The following is a 22517-nucleotide window of genomic DNA, read 5'->3' on the forward strand; positions in this document are numbered from 1 at the left end:
CTAAAGAGAAGTCCTTATCTATTTTATGGGCTTACTGAAAGTTGCCTATATGCAGCCAAAACAGAAAGAGGAATGTGGACAGAGACCTATTAGAACAGCACCACCCCCTCAAGATTCTGAGGCTGCCTGGCAGGGTTGGTCCTACAAAGCCAGAGCACCCTGATGGGAGTGCATAATATACAAGGAAATTCTCAATGCTGCTAATGAGAACCTTGACGACCTTGTACCTAGCTGGTGGGGATTCCGGTGGGGTACCCCCTCCCAGGTAGTGGCAGTGCTGGCAACACTTGCTGCAGTAACCCAGGGGGAAGGGGTCACAGTCGGACAATCAGAGAAGGGGCATATTATTGTGACCCTTGTGGCACAAAATAATCAAAGGTCTGACTGCACAGACATGCTTGGGAAAGGGGTCACAACAGGGAATCAGTGTGTGTGTGTTTCAGGGAAAGGAGGTGTTTCTGATCTCTAGGATTTAGGACCTAGGACTTGACATTGGTTAACCTTTCTGAACCACCCATCCCGGTATCGGGATAATTGTCATCAGCAATGCTGAATAGCATAGCGCCACAGTCAAATAATATTACTAGAAAATATTCACATTCATGAAATCACAAGTGCATTATTGCAAAACACAGCTTAGCCTTTTGTTAATCCACCTGTCGTCTCAGATTTTGAAATGATGCTTTACAGCGAAAGCAATACAAGCGTTTGTGTAAGTTTATCGATCGCTCGACAAAACATTAAGTACACTTAGCATCAGCTAACTTGGTCACGAAAATCAGAAAAGCAATCAAATTAATCGTTTACCTTTGATGATCTTCGGATGTTTTCACTCAAGAGACTCCCAGTTAGACAACAAATGTTCCTTTTGTTCCATAAAGATTATTTTTATATCCAAATACCTCCGTTCGTTTGGTGCGTTATCCTCAGAAATCCACAGGAAAGAGCGGTCACGACAACGCAGACGAAAATTCCAGATAATATCCATAATGTCCACGGAAACATGTCAAACGTTTTTTATAATCAATCCTCAGGTTGTTTTTCAAATATCTATTTGATAATATATCAACCGGGAGTGATGGTTTTTCAATAGGACCGGGAGTAACAATGGCCGCCTTTCTCTGTTGCGCAAAACTCACTCTGAGAGTCCCCACCTATCCACTTATGCAATTTGATCGTTCTCGCTCATTTTTCAAAATAAAAGCCTGAAACTATGTCTAAAGGCTGTTGACACCGTAGGGAAGCCATAGAAAAAGGAATCTGGTTGATATCCCTTTAAAATCCCTTTAAGAACAGAGAGGTTTCAAAAACAAAGGCACTTCCTGATTGGATTTTCCTCAGGTTTTAGCCTGCAATATCAGTTCTGTTAAACTCACAGACAACATTTTGACCATTTTGGAAACTGTAGAGTGTTTTCTATCCTAATCTGACAATTATATGCATATTCTAGTTTCGGGGCTGAGAAATGGGCAGTTTCAATTGGGTACGTTTTTTAGCCAAAAACGAAAATACTGCCCCCTAAACTTAGGAAGTTTTTAATCAAGTCACCCCATTTTTGCCAATTTTGCTAAATCATGCATGCTTTCTCAAACAGCTATAACTGTATGTTTGTGGCGTGGTTCGTTCTGCCTTGTGTGTTTTCAATTAGGACGCTGCCACAACTGACGGTCTGCTCGTTGAACTCTTTTTATTTGCCCTGCACACGAAGAGACAACACACACGTTACCCTTGGTGCAGTCACAGCTCTCCGGCACCTTGCTAGCCGAGGGTCAGGCAAAAGAGAACGATAAAGTGGTATGGGAATACAGATAACCCGCGATGGGCAAAACCAAAATATACAAAACTTTTACAATCACTTGTATGTACAATATTGGTATGAAAAAGTGTTTGTACACCAAATAAAAACATTAGCTATGCAGCTGTATTTAAATAAAAAAATACACTGAATTATTATTATTATTATCAGATTATTAACATCCCCTCTTGACCTGGCCTATTTGAATTGGTCCTTGTGTGCAATTTGGTGCGTAATCTAGGGGAACAACATCACACTGCTACATATGCATTCGTAAATCAAGTCCTTTCTTGAGTTGGGCTCTGGGATGTAACAACCGTTGAGCATCTGAGCTTATGGTTGATTGTGGGGGAAAGGGGTTGAGTGTGTAAGAGTATGTTCAAGGGGATAGGCTGTGTGTGTGTGTGTGTGTGTGTGTGTGTGTGTGTGTGTGTGTGTGTGTGTGTGTGTGTGTGTGTGTGTGTGTGTGTGTGTGTGTGTGTGTGTGTGTGTGTGTGTGTGTGTGTGTGTGTGTGTCCCACATCTGTTGCTAGGGGGTAAGGATGTTAGGGACAATATAGGATGAATCACATAAATTGTTTGCTAAAATAATAATTGCTTGACAAAAATGTAATGCAATGACAATCCTGGTTATAAGTAACAATCCTTTGCATGAACTGTCTACATTATTACGCAATAATTTATTAAGATACGCAAGATTTTTGAATATACGTTGTTTTTAATAGCTATATACACTGCTCAAAAAAATAAAGGGAACACTTAAACAACACAATGTAACTCCAAGTCAATCACACTTCTGTGAAATCAAACTGTCCACTTAGGAAGCAACACTGATTGACAATAAATTTCACATGCTGTTGTGCAAATGGAATAGACAAAAGGTGGAAATTATAGGCAATTAGCAAGACACCCCCAATAAAGGAATGGTTCTGCAGGTGGTGACCACAGACCACATCTCAGTTCTTATGCTTCCTGGCTGATGTTTTGGTCACTTTTGAATGCTGGCGGTGCTTTCACTCTAGTGGTAGCATGAGACGGAGTCTACAACCCACACAAGTGGCTCAGGTAGTGCAGTTCATCCAGGATGGCACATCAATGCGAGCTGTGGCAAAATGGTTTGCTGTGTCTGTCAGCGAAGTGTCCAGAGCATGGAGGCGCTACCAGGAGACAGGCCAGTACATCAGGAGACGTGGAGGAGGCCGTAGGAGGGCAACAACCCAGCAGCAGGACCGCTACCTCCGCCTTTGTGCAAGGAGGTGCACTGCCAGAGCCCTGCAAAATGACCTTCAGCAGGCCACAAGCCTCCAGTGATGATCCACGGCATGGATCATCACTGGAGGCTTCATGCCATGGATCATCACTGGAGGCTTCGTGCCATGGATCATCACTGGAGGCTTCGAACGTGGAGCCGGAACCGGTCTCACCAGTCTGAGGAGACGTATGGGAAGCCTGGTTCGTGGAGCTGCCACAGGGCTTACCAGGCTGGGGAGACATACTGGAGGCCTGGTACGTGGAACTGGAACAGGTCTCAGCGGACTGGGGAGATGCACTGGAAGCCTGGTGTGTGGAGCAGGCACCGGATACACTGGGACGTGGAGGCACACTGGAGGTCTCAAGTGTAGAGCCGGCACAACCCGTCCTAGCTGGATGGTTACTTTCGCCCAGGCAAATGCGGGGCGCTGGCACAGGACGCACTGGGCTGTGCAGACGCACCGGAGACACAGTGCGCAGAGACGGCGCACGATATCCTGGGCCGAAGAGATGCACTGGAGGCCAGGCGCGCTGAGTCGGCACCATCAGTCCTGGTTGGATGCCCACTCTAGCCCGTCCAATGTGGGGAGCTGGAATGTAGCGCACCGGGCTGTGCACTCGCACTGGAGACACCGTGCGCTTTACCGCATAACTCGGTGCCTGACCTGTACCACGCTCCTTGTTTGCTCCGCCAACCTCCCCGTGTGCCCCCTCCGCCAAAAATGTTTTTGAGTGGCTTCCCGGTCTTCCTTGCCAGTCTTGACCCTATGTAACGCTGGTCCCCTAGCTGCTTCCGCCCTCCTCGCTGATTCCACCTGCTCCCACGGTAGGCGATACTTTCCAGCCAGGATCTCCTCCCACGTCCAGGATCCTTTTCCTTCCTGAATGTCTTCCCATGTCCACTCTGTCTGCTCCTCCCGGCCACGCCGCTTGGTCCGTTTGTGGTGGGTAGTTCTGTCACGTTCGCCGTCGTTGTGGAAATGACCGGACCAAGGTGCAGCGTCGTGAGCGTACATTTTTCTTTATTATACATGTCGCCAACAAAACAAGAAACAACAACAACGAACGTGAAGCTTACTAGGGCTATACAGGCCACAAAGAAAAACTACCCACAAAATACAAAAGGAAAAAAGGCTGCCTAAGTATGATTCCCAATAAGAGACAATGATAGACAGCTGTCCCTGATTGAGAACCATACCTGGTCAAAACATAGAAACACAGAACATATAGTTTCCCACCCGAGTCACACCCTGACCAACCAAACATAGGGAATAAAAACATCTCTACGGTCAGTGCGTGACAAGATGTGTCTGTAACTTTAACTCTGTGAAGCATTTATTTGAGCTGAAATTTCTGAGGCTGGCATCCCAAATTATATCGGGGGTCGGCTTTTCTCTGTCCACTATCTCTACATTTGTATTTGTAAAGGTTTACGTTTTTTCATTTACGTATTTAAATATATTTCTGGGCTCCAAATTCTATCCCTAAGTGTATTTTCTATTTGTGTAATTGAGCATGATACCAGAGAATGATCCGTTATCACTATATCATAAATTTTTGTATCCAGTAAATTTTTTGGTGCAGTTTTTTTTAAATGTAGTCCAATCTTGAGTAAAAGGAAAAGTATTTTGTTGTTGGGAATAGTAATCTCCAGGTGTCCTGTAAATTATTTGTAGAGATTACATTTTTCAGCCTCAGGAGGCTGCCTAAAGTTGCCTTTTTTATTACTGCCAATCGTATCGAATGTATGATTTATGTCAGCTGCTAAAAAAAAAGTATGTCTGGATTTGATCTAATATAGCTTCAATCTAAAAACACCAGATTTGCCCCTGGTGGGATATACAATGAAATCAATGTATATTTTTCACCACGCAAGGTACAATTCAACATTAGAAAACAGCCTTCTTGGTCCATGTGCTGAGATATAAGGGAAAATGGTGTATTCTTATTTATCAGGATGCCTACACCTCTACTGTTACTACAGTACGTGGCAGCATAGGCCTCTCCAACCCAACTCCTCTTTAAATGTTCAATTTAAAAACAAATTCAATCTAACTCTTGCAAGAAAACCACATCTGCTGACAATATCTTTAAGTGTTTATGAATCGTATGCTCCCCCCATCATGTAGCCCATGCACATTCCATGTGACAAATTTACCTGAATAGAATCAAAGTTAACCTTATCTGTTCCGTCTACAGTGTCATTGGAGAATCAAGTAAAACATTTTAGCAGGCATGACATAGGAAGGCGGTGGGCATTCCATAAAATGGGAGGATCATTGTATAAATACATAGTTATTGTATACATTACATACAGTATATACAGTAGAGAGGGTGGGCATGTGGACTGAGTAGACATTTAATAACTAAAAAAATAAACACATGAAGCAAAATACGTGTACTTTAGATGCTATGCCTTTTTAGGGCTTTTAAGCAACGACTCCTCTCTGTTTCAGTATGATACGTTGGATAAAGGAATAAAGACAGACACTAATGTCAAGTTCAATAGCCTTGTTCAAGCATTGTACAAATCCCTACACGCGGAGTCTGGGGAACAGTCCGGCTAGTCGAATACCTATCAACTAGACTCCGTAACATCATCCTTTTCAATAGAAAGTGCAAACATAATGACATAACATTAAGTTCTTAACAGTCAAGTCATAACAATTGAAAAAACATGACCTTTTCTTTTTACCTCAGTTGTCATCTTCCTCTTTTTTAATGTAAGTTTGAAAAAATATTTATATTAACAGAGGACAAGTTAACACAGTCTCTTGCTTACAGAGTAAGCCTGTCTGGTGGCTTGCACAGCCGAACCACCCGTGAGTAAGTATTGGCTCTGACAGGGGTAGGATTAGGGCCACGAGCTGGAGAGCTTGGTGGGGTAGAAGCCTCACCTTCAGTTGGCTCATGTCTCAATTCTGCGCCCCTTACCCTTAGGCCTGGACTGTGATACAGCTCATCTAGGTGAGTGTATGGTGTGTTCTGGTTTGTCTGCTCTGCTACGCGCAGATCCACCCGATTGCGACGATAGAGGGAGCCATCAACATCCACCAGGTAAGAACGTGGTGGAACTCTCTGTAGGCACGTGCCCAGCCTCCAAAGTCCTGTCTGGTCTCCCGGCAGCAGTTTCATCCTTATCGTTTCCCCCACTTCCAGCTCTGGTAGGTCTGGAGCAGTCCGGTCGTAGAAGCACTTAGCGAGCTGCTTTCTGTTAGGCAGTTTGTCCTTGACGCCAACCATGGCGCAGGGCTCAAGTAGCTTGTTAGCTACGGGGATGGTAGTCTTCAGACGTCGGGACAGAAGGTGTTGTGCTGGGCTGCTGTCCGTGTTTTCGGTGGGTGTGTTCCTCCACTGTAAGATCGCTTTCGTTGCTGTCACACAAGGCCCTGCTTAACAGGTTTGTTGCAATCTTGACAGCGGACTCTGCCTTGCCGTTTGCTTTTGGGTGTCTAGGAGAGGAGGTCACGTGGTCAAACTTCCATTCTGAGGTGAAACGCTTGAACTGTGCAGTGAATTGTGGGCCATTGTCCGTGATGACCTTGTCAGGCTGACCTTGCCTTGCAGCGCTTCATGACCGTCTCTGCAGACAAGTCAGGGAGCAGTTCAATTTCCCAAAAGTCAGAGTAGTGATAAACAATGAGAAGATAGTCCTTTTGTCTGTGGCTGAATAAGTCCATGCTGACGATTTGCCAGGCCCTTGTGGGCAGTTCGTGTGACATCATGGTTTCTTTTTGCTGTTCATGAGCGTACTTGTTGCATGTGGTACAGCTGCTGACAACGTCTTTAATTTCTGCTTGCATGTTTGGCCAGTATAATGTTTCACAAGCCTGGCAGTAACATGCGTCACCTCCAATGTGACTGGAGTGTATGCGGGTAAGCATCTCTGGACGTAGTGATTTGGAAATAATGACCTTCTGACCTCTGAACAAGACGCCATTTTGCACGCTGATCTCATCTCGAAAGGTCCAGTATTCTCTCACTGTGAAGGGTGTCTCCTCTGTCCGGTACGGCCAACCTGCGAGAGCTATGGACTTCAGTGACTGTAGGTGTTCGTCCTTGTCAGTCTGTTGCCTGATCTGGGCTAGGCGGTGATCTGTGACGTTTAAGTAGTCTGCCTGATTGATCTGTTGAACATCTTGTTGTTCCTGTTGTAGCGAACAGATGACATACCACTGATAGGCAGTGCCTCTGCCTGTACATTGTGCTGTTGCCCTGCTCAGTGTGTCGCAGATGTACATCTCTGGTCCTGGCTTGTAGATGACCTTCAGGCTGCAGTTTTGCAGAGTCAAGAGCATGCTTTGAAGCCTCTTGGGCGCGTTGAGGAGAAGTTAACTGAATATGGCAATGAGTGGTTTGTGATCAGTTTCAGCGGTGACCAGCTCTCAACCATATAAGTAGTGATGGAAGTGCTGGCAGGAGAAGACGATGCTGAGGCACTCTTTCTCAAATTGTGCATAGTTTTGCTTGGTGGGGGTGAGCGCTCTCGAGGCAAACGCAACAGGCTGGCCTTCCTGCATAAGGTAGCATCCAAGTCCGCTTTGTCAGGAGTCGCTCTAGATTGTGACAGGCTTGGTGACGTCGTAGTAGCACAACACTGGCATGGATGAAGCCAGAGATTTCATCTCCTGCACTGTGGCCTCGTGTTTGGGTAGCCAGTTCCGTGGTGTGTCTTTGTCCAGTACCAGCACAGAGGCTCACAGACTGCTAATAGGTGTGGCAGGAACTTTGCAAGATAGTTTGCAAAGCTGATGAGACGCTGTACTCCTTTTGCATCAGACGGGTTTGGCATGTTGAGGATCGCTCTGACCTTGTCTGGGTCCGGCTTCAGGTCTTTGGCTGAGAGAATGTGGCCATGGAAGTGGACGTCTTTTACCTTGAACTGCAGCTTCTTCAGGCCAAGATTAAGCTTAACTGATCGACAGTGCTCCATCAGTGCCAGGAGCTTCACATCGTGGCCACGCTCTGCTTCTTCGTCTGTGTCACCACAGCCTACGATCAGGACATCTTCGGCGATGGGTTCAATGCCCTTGAGCCCAGCCAGTAACTCGTGCTGCTTGCGTTGGTATACCTCAGGCACCACTGAGACACCAAACTGGAGCTTGAGCCAGCGTTTCCGACCTCAGGGGGTCCAGAAGGTAGTCATGAAGCTGCTTTCTTCGTTCAGCTTGCATTGAAGGAATGCATCTCAGGCATGCACCAATGTGAAAATTCTGGCCTTGGGAAGCTTGTAGAGGACATCCTCTAGTGTCAGCATGATGTAGTGGGATAGTTTCAGCGCTTGGTTCAGATGCTTTGGGTCGATGTAGACCCTCAGCTTCTCAGTTTTTTTCTGTATGACCATATTGCTGATCCAGTCAGTTGGTTCAGTCACAGATGTCATGTGGCCATCGGCCTCATACTTGTCCAGATGGGCCTTCACAGCCACTTTCATTGCAATGGGCACATTGCAAGGAGCACACTGGACTGGAGTGACACTCTCATCCAATTCAAAGTGTACCTCCCCAGCTACTGATTCAACGGGCCTGTTGAATACATCGTCATTTGTGCTGAGTAGTTGTTCTTTGGACGGGGTCCATGCTGGACATGCTCCACAATGTGCAGGTCATTTGGTACGGTGAACTGCATCAGTCCCAGGCATTCAAATGTTGAGCCTGAGAGGAGAGGATGTTGACTGGTTTTCACAATCTCAAACTTCAGCTTGTGTTTGCGTCCCCGAAGAACCCATTCGGTCTCAAAGGTGCCCATAGAGCTCATTAGTTCTCCTGAGTACCGCTTTAGTCTAGTATCGCTGGGCAATAGATGTGTGTCAGGTGCCAGTTTGATTTTGTCTTTGTTGCTCATTACATTGCATGTAGCACCGGAATCCAGTTGACATTGTTGTTGCTTCTTGTGTAATCGTAGTGTCATAAACCATTTCTTCCCTCTTGAGTGTACAGCCCTAATGGATTCATGCATGTAAATGTCACTTTCACTTTTCTGCTCTGAACATTGAGTGACATCAACACAGTGAATCTTGCCCTCACTCACCCTTCTTTTGCTTTTGAGACACACTTTTGCTAAGTGATTATTAGTTCCACAAGCTCTGCATGGTTTTCCGTAGGCAGGACAGTGCTCTTTGCCTCGTGTGTGTGTATTCGCACAGTATTTACATGCTATGGGGCTCAACGTCGGTGCGTGGGGTTTCGATTTCCATTGCTCTCATTCTCATGTCAGTGACTTCAGCAGTGCGGCACATTTCCACGGCAGTTACTAATGTTAAACCTCTCTCTCTTAGTAGATGCCAGCACGTATCCTTATTTGCAATTCCCAGTACTATTTTTCACGAATCAATTCATCTTTCAATCCCCCGTATTCACAAGTAGCGGATTTTTCTCTCAAATGGGTTACACAGTTGTGTACGGACTCACCCTCTTCCTGTTTGCAGCTTCCGAAAACGAACTGCTCGTAAATGACATTCCTGGCAGGTTTGAACTAATTCTCCAATGCATCCAATATAGCCTTTGCATCACACTGCCTTTGTCGTGCTGTGAGGGTGAGATTGTGCCGGTAGACATGCCTGCATTCACTGCCCATTAAACTCCTCAGAGTTGCCGCTTGTACCTCGTTGGGTTTCTCATGTAGACCCGTCGCCAGTGCATAGTCCTCGAATTCATCCCTGAAGTTGTCCCAATTAGTGTTCTAGTCCCCTGTGAGAACCATGGGATTTGGTGGTTCGCTGCCATAGCGATGGAATAGGAGATTTCTTTGCCTTCAGCCATTGAGGTAGGTAGTGATGGTACCTAGCAAGCTAACAACGAGTTGATCAGTGTTGTGACTAGGAGTAGGAAACGAAGTGTGCTCGCATATGGAACGTAACTGTGCCTATACTGTACTTAGCTACAGAAATAACAAACGTGTGGTTTTTGAGCCACTTCTGATACCATGTTTCAGTATGATATGTTGGATAAAGGAATAAAGACAGACACCAATGTCAAGTTCAATAGCCTTGTTCAAGCATTGTACAAATCCCTACACGCGGAGTCCGGGGAACAGTCCGGGCAGTCAACTAGACTCCGTAACACTCTCCTAATGTAACCCAAAAACTAACTGTGGATACATTGTACATACATTTGAATAAAGACTGCAACATAAGTACTGTGGTTAGTTTGTATTACCTTATACATTAAAAACTTCTTCAGGCTAGGGTCTATTTTTCTCCACTTCCTGTCTGTTACTCAGGCCCAGAAGCCAGGATATGCAAATAATTGGTACCATTGGATAGAAAAAACTTTGAAGATTGTAGAAATTTTAAAATAATGTATGAGACTATAACAAAATTGACATGGTAGGAGAAAATCCAAAGAAAAACCATCCGGAAAACCATTTTTTGAGAGCCCATACTCTTTCAATGGAATGCTATAGGTCTAAGCGATGATAGCTCCCAGATTGCAATTCATATGGCTTCCACTAGATGTCAACAGTCAGGGAGTCAGAGTTGGAAATCAGTCTGTGCGCGCATGACGAAGAGGATGCTTTTCTATTGAACATACTTCTTTCGATATGAAATATTATAGATTAATTACATTTTAGGGTACCCAAGGATTTTATAGAAACGTATTTTGAATTGTTTTAACAAAGTTTAGCGGTAGCTTTTTGGATTCCTTTCTCTGCATGAACAAGTGGATTACTCAAATCGATGGTGCCAACTAAACAGGCTTTTTGGGATATAAAAAAGGATTTTAACTAACAAAACGACCATGCATGTTGTAGCTGGGACCCTTGGGATTGCAAATCAGAAGAAGATTTTCAAAAAGTAAATTATTATTTGTGATTTTACGAAGCCTGTGCTGGTTGAAAAATATTGTGGGGTGGGGCGCCGTCCTCAAACAATCGCATGGCATGCTTTCGCTGTAAAGCCTATTGTAAATCGGACAATGCAGTTAGATTAACAAGAATTTAAGCTTTTAACCGATATAAGACACTTGTATGTACTTAGATGTTTCATATCCATAATTTTTATGATTATTTAATTGAATTGCACACCATCCAATTTCACCGGAAGTTGTTGACAGGTGTCCCGCTGACGGGACGCCTAGCCCTGAAATTAAATTAAATTAGAGTGGCTGGTGGGGGTCTACTTGGGGTGAGTGGGTCCTCCGAGAGAATGAAATGGGATGATTGGAGGCCCCACACATGCCTCAGAGAAGTGTCTTATGTCCTCCCAGTCACCCTATCCCAATCCCCTGGACATAGCCGTTCTCCATTCTCACCAATAACCACCATTAAATCTTAGTTGTAATAGCAAACAAGGAATAATAATGATTCAACATCCTTTCCTAATCTGCCCAGAACTCTTATTCATTTTAAAACAGGTTTACATTGTAATATAATTAAGTCCTTCTCTCTCTCTCCCAAACTAAATATATCCCTCTCCACCACCCCCTCCCAGTTCTCCTCCCTTTACCCCACCCAAGCCAAGCTTATCCACCCTCCCATATTTACTCACCCTTACCCCTACAAACTAAGCTTGTCCAAACTTTGCCCCCCCCAAACCAAGCTTATCCCATCCTCCCATCCTTGCCCTCCTTTACCCACCCAGACCAAGTTTATCCCAACCTCCATCTCCCCCCTCCCTTCTTCTCAGACACATTTACTATACATCGATTACTCATCCATTCTCATTCATTCACACACAACATACAGTCTATGCCTCCGCACACCCATTCTCTCCCATCCTCCTGTACATATGCATATTCACGTCGTTCACAGACCCACACTTGCCAACATACACACACATCCATAGAACAATTATTGACCTACATGCTATATTTCCTCTTATATTGTCTTTTCAGTGACATGTATCTCATTGGCTAATTCTATCGTTACTTCCTGGAGAAGAACAGTTAATTGTATTGGGGTACAGGTAACAGGTAATAGATTGTATTGGGGTGAGAGGGAAAGAATAGTGTCTCAACTTACGATAAGCTGGTCTTGGGCATCACTGTATGTAGCCTAGTGTGCTTTTCTCTTTTTTCTGCTTCTACCTCTCCTCAGGGCATTGAGCTTTCTTTCAATTGGAAAGGTTTCCTACAGCCTGTTCAGGGCTTCATCGGCGCTTGTGAACTCCATTCTCTGTGTTCTCTTCCATACCCACAGCACTGCCGGGAATCAGAGTTGAGACTTGATTCCTCTTTCCTCTGGTGAATCCGAATGAATTGCTTGTGTTTTTTCCCCAGCTTAGCAGACAGGTCCTGGACCAATCAAATGCACTTGCCATGGATTTTGATTTCCTTTCCCCCCTGTGCCTTCAGAATGTTGACTTTGTACTGATAGTTCCACAGCTTAATTATTACCACTTAAGGGTATTTAGAGTTCTTCTGTTTCAGATACTCAACTAGTCTAAAGAAGGCCAGTTGTATTGCTTCTTTAATCAGAACAAGAGTTTTCAGCTTTGCTAACATAATTGCAAAAGGGTTTTCTAATGATCAATTAGCCTTTTAAGATTATAAACTTGGATTAGCTAACACAGGAGTGTGGAACACAGGAGTGAAGGTTGCTGATAATGGGCCTCTGTACCCCTATGTAGATATTCCATAAAATATCTGCAGTTTCCAGCTACAGTAGTAATTTATAACATTACAATGTCTACACTGTATTTCTGATCATTTTGATGTTATTTTAATGGACAAAAAATGTGCTTTTCTTTCAAATACAAGGACATTTCTAAGTGACCCCAAACTTTTTAATGTTAGTGTACATGCCAAGCTTCTCCGATGTCAGCTTGATTACTTAGCTAGAAAGGTCTAGTTTTTTCTCATCTTCCGGTAAAGACAATATTCTCATATTATTTTGTCTCGTTCTGTTTTCTAGCTGGTCAAGTTAATCTTCTAAAGTTTGCACATTTGTTTCCAGGTGGCCAATTTAGTTATTTCTCCACTTTTTTCTGTACATGCATATCTGACGTGATACTCTACTTTCCCTTTGAGCAAATCTACTTTTTTAACAATAGATTGTGACAGTTTGTTTTGGTGAGCATTGAGAGCATTGAGAGCATTTAGCTATGTTTTCCTGGATATCTTTCAGCTGTTCGTTGCTCTCATTTGCATCTCCAAGTAGTTTTTTCCTCTAAGGGAAGCCATGTCTTGTTGGGTTTGAGTTGCAGCATTGCTTTACCCACAGATTAGTTCGCTGTTATACGTATATATTTATTTTATTTAACTAGGCAAGTCAGTTAAGAACAAATTTTAACTTACAGTGATGTCCTACCCCAGCCAAACCCGGATGACGTAAGGCCAATTGTGCTGCACCACATGGGACTCCCAATCACGGCCAGATGTGATACAGCCTATAACTGACCGCTCACTCTTTCCTGGTTGCTTGGGGATATATTGATCTATTGATTCTAAAGGCTTAATTTAAACTATGTTGTCTGGCTGTTACATACAGTTGAAGTCGGAAGCTTACATACACTTAGGTTGGAGTCATTAAAACTAGTTTTTCAACCACTCCACACATTTCTTGTTAACAAACTATAGTTTTGACAAGTCAGTTAGGACATCTACTTTTGCATGACACAAGTAATTTTTCCAACAAATGTTTACAGACAGATTATTTTACTTATAATTCACTGTATCACAATTCCAGTTAGTCAGAGGTTTACATATATTTTGTTGACTGTGCCTTTAAACAGCTTGGGAAATTCCAGAAAATTATGCCATAGCTTTAGAAGCTTCTGTTAGGCTAATTGACATAATTTGAGTCAATTGAAAGTATACCTGTGGATGTATTTCAAGGCTTACCTTCAAACTCAGTGCCTCTTTGCTTGACACCATGGGAAAATCAAAAGAAATCAGCCAAGACCTCAGAAAAAAAAATGTAGACCTCCACATGTCTGGTTCATCCTTGGGAGTCATTTCCAAATGCCTGAAGGTACCATGTTCAATCTGTACAAACAATAATAAGCAAGTATAAATGCCATGGGACCACGCAGCCATCATACCGCTCAGGAAGGAGACGCGTTCTGTCTCCTAGAGATGAACGTACTTTGGTGCAAAAAGTGCAAATCAATCCCAGAACAACAGCAAATGACCTTGTGAAGATGCTGGAGGAAACAGGTACAAAAGTATCTATATCCACAGTAAAACGAGTCCTATATCGACATAACTTGAAAGGCTGCTCAGCAAGGAAGAAGCCACTGCTCAGAAACCACCATAAAAAAGACAGACTACTCTTTGCAACTGCACATTGGGACAAAGATCGTACTTTTGGAGAAATGTCCTCTGGTCTGATGAAACAAAAATAGAACTGTTTGGCCATAACGACCATTGTTATGTTTGTTACGACAGGAAATTTTTACTCAGATTAAATGTCAGGAATTGTGAAAAACTGAGTTTAAATGTACGTTCCAAGGTGTATGTAAACGTCCGACTTCAACTTTATAATCATATTTTTGATGGTACAAAACGGAGCTACTCCCTCCCCATGCATCCTATCGGTACGCGCATGCTCCTCTGACCATTGTTGCATCCCATCAGGAAGTGTTCGATATTTATGACAGTCGATTCAATGTCCAACCTTTCTCGGAGCATATAGACAGCCTTTTGAAAGCTGTTATTTTTAACCATATCTGAGTTGACATGTAACTTACTTTCAGTGAATCCTCACAAGGTGATTCTGAGTTGTTCTCACAGACAAATTTCCATTTACAAGAGTAAGAGGCTTAAACATTGCTGGATGCATGCAGGAAGTTTGCACTTTTATTTCATCCTTAGACCTTCTCTTAGTCTCGTAAAACTTCATATAAAAACTGTTATTTAGCATTTTATTCGTATCATTCCATAAAATATCATGTTACACCTTCCAAGCAAAATCAGTGTATCACTGTGATGTGTATAGAAACCTATTTTTGATGATTGAATGAAATCCTAACAAGGTAAAATGATTTATGATTTCCTCTGGTTTGGCATCTAACTCAAACAGGCACCAACAACAAAACACATCTATCCCATCTTGATTCCTGTATTTATTTTATCTTGTCTCTGACACCTTGTGGTATTATGTTGTTGTGTTGCGCCCTCATTTCTAACTACCTTAAAATCCCTGACTCTTTTTCGTGGCACAAAGGCAGAGAGAAGACATTTCAAATAATTTCATGAAAGGAAGAACAATAACAGTCAGTTCTGGCCCACAGGAAACAACGTCTTCTGAAAGAGGGAGATGAAAGAAAAAAATGACTTAGAGGGGGTTATGGAGACCGGGCTGTTTGGGTTGGATCAGAACAGTGATGTAGCGTAATAGGGAGGAGGAGGATATTAGTGATTGTCAAGCCACAGCATTGACAGATTATTTTATGCTTTGTATAAGTGGGATTCACTGTCAGGTTTGCAAAGAAAGAGGAGTTACAAAAACATGGGTTCATTGGAATGTCATAGTGTCTGACTTATTGGCAGTCATTGGCTTTACATATACTAAATGGGGATTCCCTTATCAAATACTTGAGAACTACACTTAGCTGGTTAAGGCTCAGCAATCTGCTGCAGGATGCAAGGGACAGAATTCAGTCTTTTAGTTAAATAACATGCATCCACTCAAAAAGACACCCTCTAGATAACACATTCATTATTTTTGCATCCATATTTACTTGTACTGTAAATGTGTTATTTTAGACTTGGGCAAAACAAACTTACATCCCAACAATACATAGCCATATATTTAGACATATCCTAAATATATGGCTCTGAAACAATAGATCACAATAGAAGAAGTAGTTAATCTAAAAGCCATCACCATGGTGCCCAGCCCCAGTATGCCTGCAGCCTCTGACCTGAGATAATACAGCCTTGTTCTGGTGATACAAATATGAAATTCAATCCATCCTGAATCTTAGCGTCATGAACTCAGTGATTCTTCATTTAAATGCACCGTGGCTGTTTCCTACATGGCACCATGTTCCCTATAAAGTGTACTACTTTTGACCACAGAGCCCTATGGGCTCTGGTTAAAAGTAGTGCACTAGGTAACATTTCTGTAGATGGCATCTTTTATAACATTTAAGCCACAATTTCATTTTTGAGGCTACTGAGGACTGATAAGGTCCTTACTTCATTTGGAAATATAGAATTTACATTATTTGTAGACAGGAAACTTTTCCAAATATAATTTGTTAAGCTATACTTTTTTTAAACAATGTGAGTGGTATTGGTACGCATACTTATGCAAAAAAAAGGCCTAAGGAGTAGGGTGAAGAAGACACCTTCAACCCCTATAGGTCGCAGGTGCTGAAAATGAACAGTGGCCAATGATCCTGAAAGACAAGGCAATTTGCCAAATGCAGCTGGAGTAAAGAGAATACACTGAGTATACCAAATATTAGGAAAACCTTCCTAATATTGAGTTGCACCCTCCCAGCCTCAGTTCATCGTGGCATGGACTCTACAAGGTGTCGAAAGTGTTCCACAGGGATGCTGGCCTATATTGACTCCAATGCTTCCCACGGTTGTGTCAAGTTGGATGGCCTTTGGGTGATGGACCATTCTTGATACACACGTAAAACTGTTGAGCGTGAAAAACCCAGCAGATTTGCAATTCTTGACTCAAACTGGCATGCCTGGCACCTACTACCATACCCCGTTCAAAGGCACTTAAATATTTTGTCTTGCCTATTCACCCTCTGAATGCACTTATACACAATCCATGTTTCAATTGCTCAAGGATTAAAATCTTCTTCTTTACCGAGTCTCCTTCCCTTCATCTGCACCAATTTGAGGTGGCTTTAACAAGTGACATCAATAAGGGATCATAACTTTCACCTGGATTCACCTGGTCATTCTATGTCATTGAAAGAACAGGTGTTCTTAATCTTTTGTAAACTCGGTGTAGAATTGTAATGTTACTAGAGAGAGATTTACAAGGTAGAGAGGGGCAGTGTGTCGGAGGAGGCTGGCTATTGGTCTAGTGAACATGTCGGGGTGTTTGCACATTAACCTGTGCAAATAGGGGTTACAGATTCACTTCCCAGGGCCTGGGTCTGTCTGCGGTTAGCCAGAGCCTGACAGAGCTCTGTAGCAACCCAGCTCCATTAGGGATTCAGCACCATACATGCAGACATCTCTTTATTCAGCAGCTCTGGTCTGGACAGATACTGTATACTGTGTGAAATAAAGGAGGACAGTTAGAGAGATCTCAAGAGAACGATGGAGTTGAACAGAACCAGGGGGGAAAGGAACAGGTAAAGGATCGATCTTAATTCGACCAGTATTGTCGCAGCAAATTAATCCTTTAGCAACAGGATTTGAATGTTTAGTCCATAATGTTGCTTGATTGGTGGTTAGGCTATTAGCTGGCCAAAAGTAGGCTACATGAAAAGTGCAATACTGTTAATATAACCGTGTGTTAGTGTGGGTTTTCAGTGAATCTATGTAAGTCATGAAGCTTATCTGCATTTCCAGCAGTACAGGAACATTTTCAGCAACAAAATTAAGATCCTACATCTGTAGCAGCATTACAGAATCACTCTGGTGCTTTGGCCCCCACATGTTCAATTGTGACACAGGACACTGGGTATGAAGAGATACTGACACTTCATTCCCCTAGTACAGTACGTTAAACAGGCAGTTTGACCTCCTGAAGGATCCAGGCAGCCACTAAGCCTCCAAGGCTGGCTTATTTTTGTAGATAGAAAGTCCTCAAGGGGAAAGATATACACATGTGGATTTTAAAACATCTCACAATGTTCAGTACTGGGAAAAGAGGGGGGGGGGGGGGGGGGGGGTGGACAGGAGAAGTCAAAAGGCTTTAGGCCTCTGTCCACTCAGATAAGCTTATAAAGTGTATAAAGATATGCAGAGCGTCGCCTCAGTGTTACAACAAGGATGCTATTCCCTGAGGGTGCCGGGTGACACTGTGATCTAGCATGGCACCAGGGAGGGAAGGAACATCAATGTCGCTCTCATATATAATGCAGCATGTGCTGTAATAGCTTGTGTAACCCCTCTTTAAGAACCTCTCAGTGTAATGGCAGCTGAATGAGAAATGAAAGCAGATCGAAATGAGAGCAAGGTGTTGTATAGACACATTTTACAAAAAGTATATTCCCGTCAGATGAAAGTTTTGAAGTTTATTAGAAGTATATATAAAACAACAAGAGGTAGCTTAGTAATATGATTTCTTTCTAACAATTATCCGGTCCTGGTGTTGTGGTGTATCCCAGCCTTCATATTCTTTCGAATCTGAGAAATTGATCTTTGTGCCTTTTTGTCTAATATAAAACCTTACTGCAGGTAATTCAGAATGTCACTCATTGCACACTGAAAGGTTGCAATTACAGCATCTCTGCTATCTCTTTTTTACAGTAGGATTTAGGCTTCTCGAGTTTTAATGCTCTGCTAATAAATAGGATTCTGTGTTATGTTAAGGTAAAGGTTCATGTATTTCTTGACCTACACTAGTTGTAACACCATGTAGTTTTCAGCATATTACTGTACATTTTCTTTGAATACTTCCCTACAGCGTTTCTCTATTGATGAGCTCATTAGACGGTAAATACACTCAGAGTCAGTGTCATCAAAAACACAAGAACACCTCAGGGTTTTGATTATAATTACTGTTGATCAGATGAGACACTGATGTGCGTTTTCCGTTGGCATCATAAACATAAACATCATAAACAAATGTTTGCATATATTTAACAACATACAACAGTTGTACCAACCTACAACAATCTACCACTAACGGACAACAGAACAATGGTGTTACTTGTGCAATTTCACCATTACTACACAGGTATAAAATAACTGTAACAGAATGAAATATATTTTTTTGTTACATATATATTTGTACATTTTTATTTAGACAGTTGGAAACAGATGGGGAAGACAGTCAAGTTGGAGAACAGTAGGAAAGGTGAACACAGCGATTAAACTCCGTTCTGCAGTGGGGAGCAGTGTGACTGACCAGCAACGTTACGGCTAGCCCACAGGCTCAGCACAGAATTCTATTTTTCAAACATCCAGACATGCTATTTATTCCACATGAGCTTTTGTCATACATGCTCCTTGTCCTGACATTTCAATCAAGCCCCAGGCGTCCTTGTACCTGTTCTCTGTGACACTGAAAAGTGCTATTGGCCGTCAACAGACAGGAGTTATTTCATGGTCTGGCTTGCTGGTAATGTTATGTTCAAGGTGAAAGCAGATGGTCGGGATATATGGGACGCTCAGTACGTTTGTTATTGGAATGGTTGCTTAAAATGCATGACAAGATATGTGTTTTCATTATTGCCTGTACTGATACTCTGCTTTTGTTCCTCTGTGATATGTGATGAGGAGTGGAGCATTTGTCTCCAGTGAAAGTGAAGCACTCTACTGAAAGACTCTCTCGAGTCATCCCTCTTCACTGCCTTCAATGCAACTTTATAAGAAAAGTTATCTTTTTAAACCTCTCTCTCTACATCATTAAGACAAAACTTGATTCTTTGCATAATTGGAGTATGCATATTTCAACTCTTCTCTTATATCATCTCCAGCCTGAGCCATAAAAAGAAAGCTTTGGATGAAAGGGATATTCAGCTTATGGCTGGTCTCTGAAAGAAAATACGTATCTGGCTAAAATCAAGGTTTTTCAACTCTTTTTAAAACACACTTTTAAGCATGCTTTTGGGTGCACGGTGAAATTAAAATGGCTTTCTTTTGGTGAATTATCTGCCTGCTCAGGTCACTTATTGGTTTTTGTGTAATGCTTGTCAATGGCATCCCAAAGCTGTCGGTGCTTACTGAGTGTCCTGTCAGAGTGTGTTGTCAGAGGGTGTACCCAAATGTGTATTATGTAAAGTACAGTTTGTATATTTGATATTGTTTCTGGCAGCCAGTTTTATAGGGTTCATGATCATAAACTTTGAACAGAATTGCTTTATGCCTCAGTGTTTTTTTTTATCATTCCAGCTAGCAGGGGGTTGAGCTGGGAGAACCAATTCACATTCAATTTCCAGAGAAAATGACCACTTTCAGGAAAACTGACAGTATTGTTCTCTGGTCATCTACCTTAGAAGGTACTCTACTCACTTTCACACTACTAGTCATTACAGGATATAGCCTAAAATGGCAATATGCCATAGTAGTGCCAAAATAATTTCCTTACTTGTCAACGTGCTCCCAGCTCACACAGTGCCTCCTCACTTCCACCCGTTCAGCAGTAGGCAGCCCGGAGGCCGTAGGATTGTGAGTCGCCACGCTGTCAGTTCTCATTACGGTCAAGTCAGGAGGATGACCATTAAGTGCATCCAGGACGGAAATGCGTGATAAAACACCTTGCTCTTGAAGAGTAAATTGAGATAGTCGATGGTGTTGCCCCGAGCCGTTGATCCTCATCCTCCTCTTTGTCGCTTCTAATTGAGAGGCATCCTAATTGAGGCCTGACAACAGGCCTTGATGAAACCCAATTGTCTCCAAACGCTGTGGGCCCACTGCAAATGCAGAGACCTAAACACCTGAGGAAAACGTCCTATGACTCTGTAGTCTCTCTATACAACTTCAATACATTTAGCCCATATGATGCCTGAGCTGGAGAGCAGGGCAATGAGGGCATCAAATCAAATCAAAGTTTATTGTCACGTACACAGATTTTCAGATGTTATCGCGGGTGCAGTGAAATGCTTATGTTGCAACAGTAAAAAAGTCAAAAAGAAATTAAGAAATACCAGAACGAGCAACATCAGAACATGCAATATATAGCATATGGTGTGTATAGAGAAAATTGGCAGTATATGAATAGAAAAGGTGTGTACAGAGTAACTATGTAGGATGAGCCATGACTAGAATACAGTATATACATATAAAGTGGGTAAAACAGTATGTTTTTTACTTACAGTATGCATATTTGTGCAAATAAACTAAACTAAACTTGGTGTATCTCAGTTGCTGTGGCATAGAGGAGCAAGACCATTATACAAGTCCCCATGTGTGTGGCTGAGAGTGAGTCAGAGAGCCATTCAGGGCCTTTTATTGAACATGTCAATTTGACTATAGAACTGCATGTAACACGTTTCACTTTAATCAAAGGGACCCTGCACTAGTTAATGGTTATGAAAATATATTTGTCCATTTGATTTATTTCTCATCTTTCTGGTTCTCATTAATTTGGTGGATTCGCTGGTTAAATGGCTTGGGTTTTTCACATGAGGACATTTCCTATTATCTATGGGCGGGGGTTAAAAATGTACCTGTCCCAAGGCCAAAGTTGTGTAGGATGATATAGCAGCCAAACCTAATATGTTACCGTATATCACAAAGTATATTTAAGCAATAAGGCACAAGGGGGTGTGGTATATGGCCAATATATCACGGCTAAGGGCTGTTCATAAGCACGACGCAACGCGGAGTGCCTGGATACAGCCCTTAGCCGTGGTATATTGGCCATATACCACACCCCCTTGTGCCTTATTGCTATTATAAACTGGTTACAAATGTAATTAGAGCAGTAAAAATAAATGTTTTGTGATACCCGTGGTATACGGTCAGATATACCATGGCTGTCAGCCAATCAGCATTCAGGGCTCGAAGCACCCAGTTTATAATTGAACATATCTTCCAACTCTCAAATCCCTGGAGTGACTTACATACCGTCTCGTCTTCAATTTTATAATGACTGTTTCAGTTCAGCACACATGCACCAAGTCAGTTGTATGTTCTCACCCTGAGGGTGCAGTGCTCATAAGTAACCTTTAAAGATTAGCAGAAATGACATGAACTGCAAACCTCATGCTTGTGGTTGGTTTCAAATATGCAGTCTAGGGGAATTGCCCTGCTTTGTGATAACAAAACAAGAGAATAATATGAAAGGTTGACTTCCCTTTTCAGTAAAAAAAAAAAAGCAGATTTCAATGTCCGATAATTCTTTTGAAAAGGCTTAAAGTATTCAGACTCCGCAGGCTTCTTGGCATGCTGTGTTTGACTTCCTAAAGATACATCTGAGAGACACAACCTTATACACAGTTCAATTTGTGTCCTCTAAAAACGAATTGTTCCTCCATGAACAGAGAGCATGTGTCATTTAGTGTAAGTCTCACTTTTATTCTGCTGATTGAGCTTTGATAAAATACTTCATCGTTTTAGAACAGCCCTCTGTCTAGTCTGTCTAACAGAGATGGTAAAATGCCATCGCAGATAATCACTTTCTGACCAAGGGCTTTTCTAGTTGGGAAGCAGTCCCTCAATGTGATTCATTCTGCGGTTTGTTCCTGTCCTCAGCCCAGTCACTGGAGAGAGGATTACAGTAGAAGGAAAAATCACTAAAGCCATGGCTCTATTGAATCCCTGTATCAACATGTTCTATGTGCTCAATATTTCAACATCCCTATCCTGTGGGAAAGATCAAATATTTGGTATTGTGTGCAGAAATATATTTAGGGGTTCTAAACATCCCATAAGCATCCAGTTCTTTTCCACAGCCAATTATTCTTTCACAATAGATCAAAGACTATTTTCAATTTTTGGAA

General features: G+C 42.4%; 1 protein-coding gene across 2 annotated transcripts in view; it reads left to right on the plus strand.

Moving 5' to 3' along the window:
• Positions 1-22517, plus strand: part of LOC129824018 (tenascin-R-like) — a 163845-nt gene that overhangs the window by 65376 nt on the left and 75952 nt on the right. The window lies entirely within an intron of this gene.

Source organism: Salvelinus fontinalis, chromosome 26, assembly GCF_029448725.1.
Source record: "Salvelinus fontinalis isolate EN_2023a chromosome 26, ASM2944872v1, whole genome shotgun sequence".
Taxonomy (NCBI): Eukaryota; Metazoa; Chordata; class Actinopteri; order Salmoniformes; family Salmonidae; genus Salvelinus; species Salvelinus fontinalis.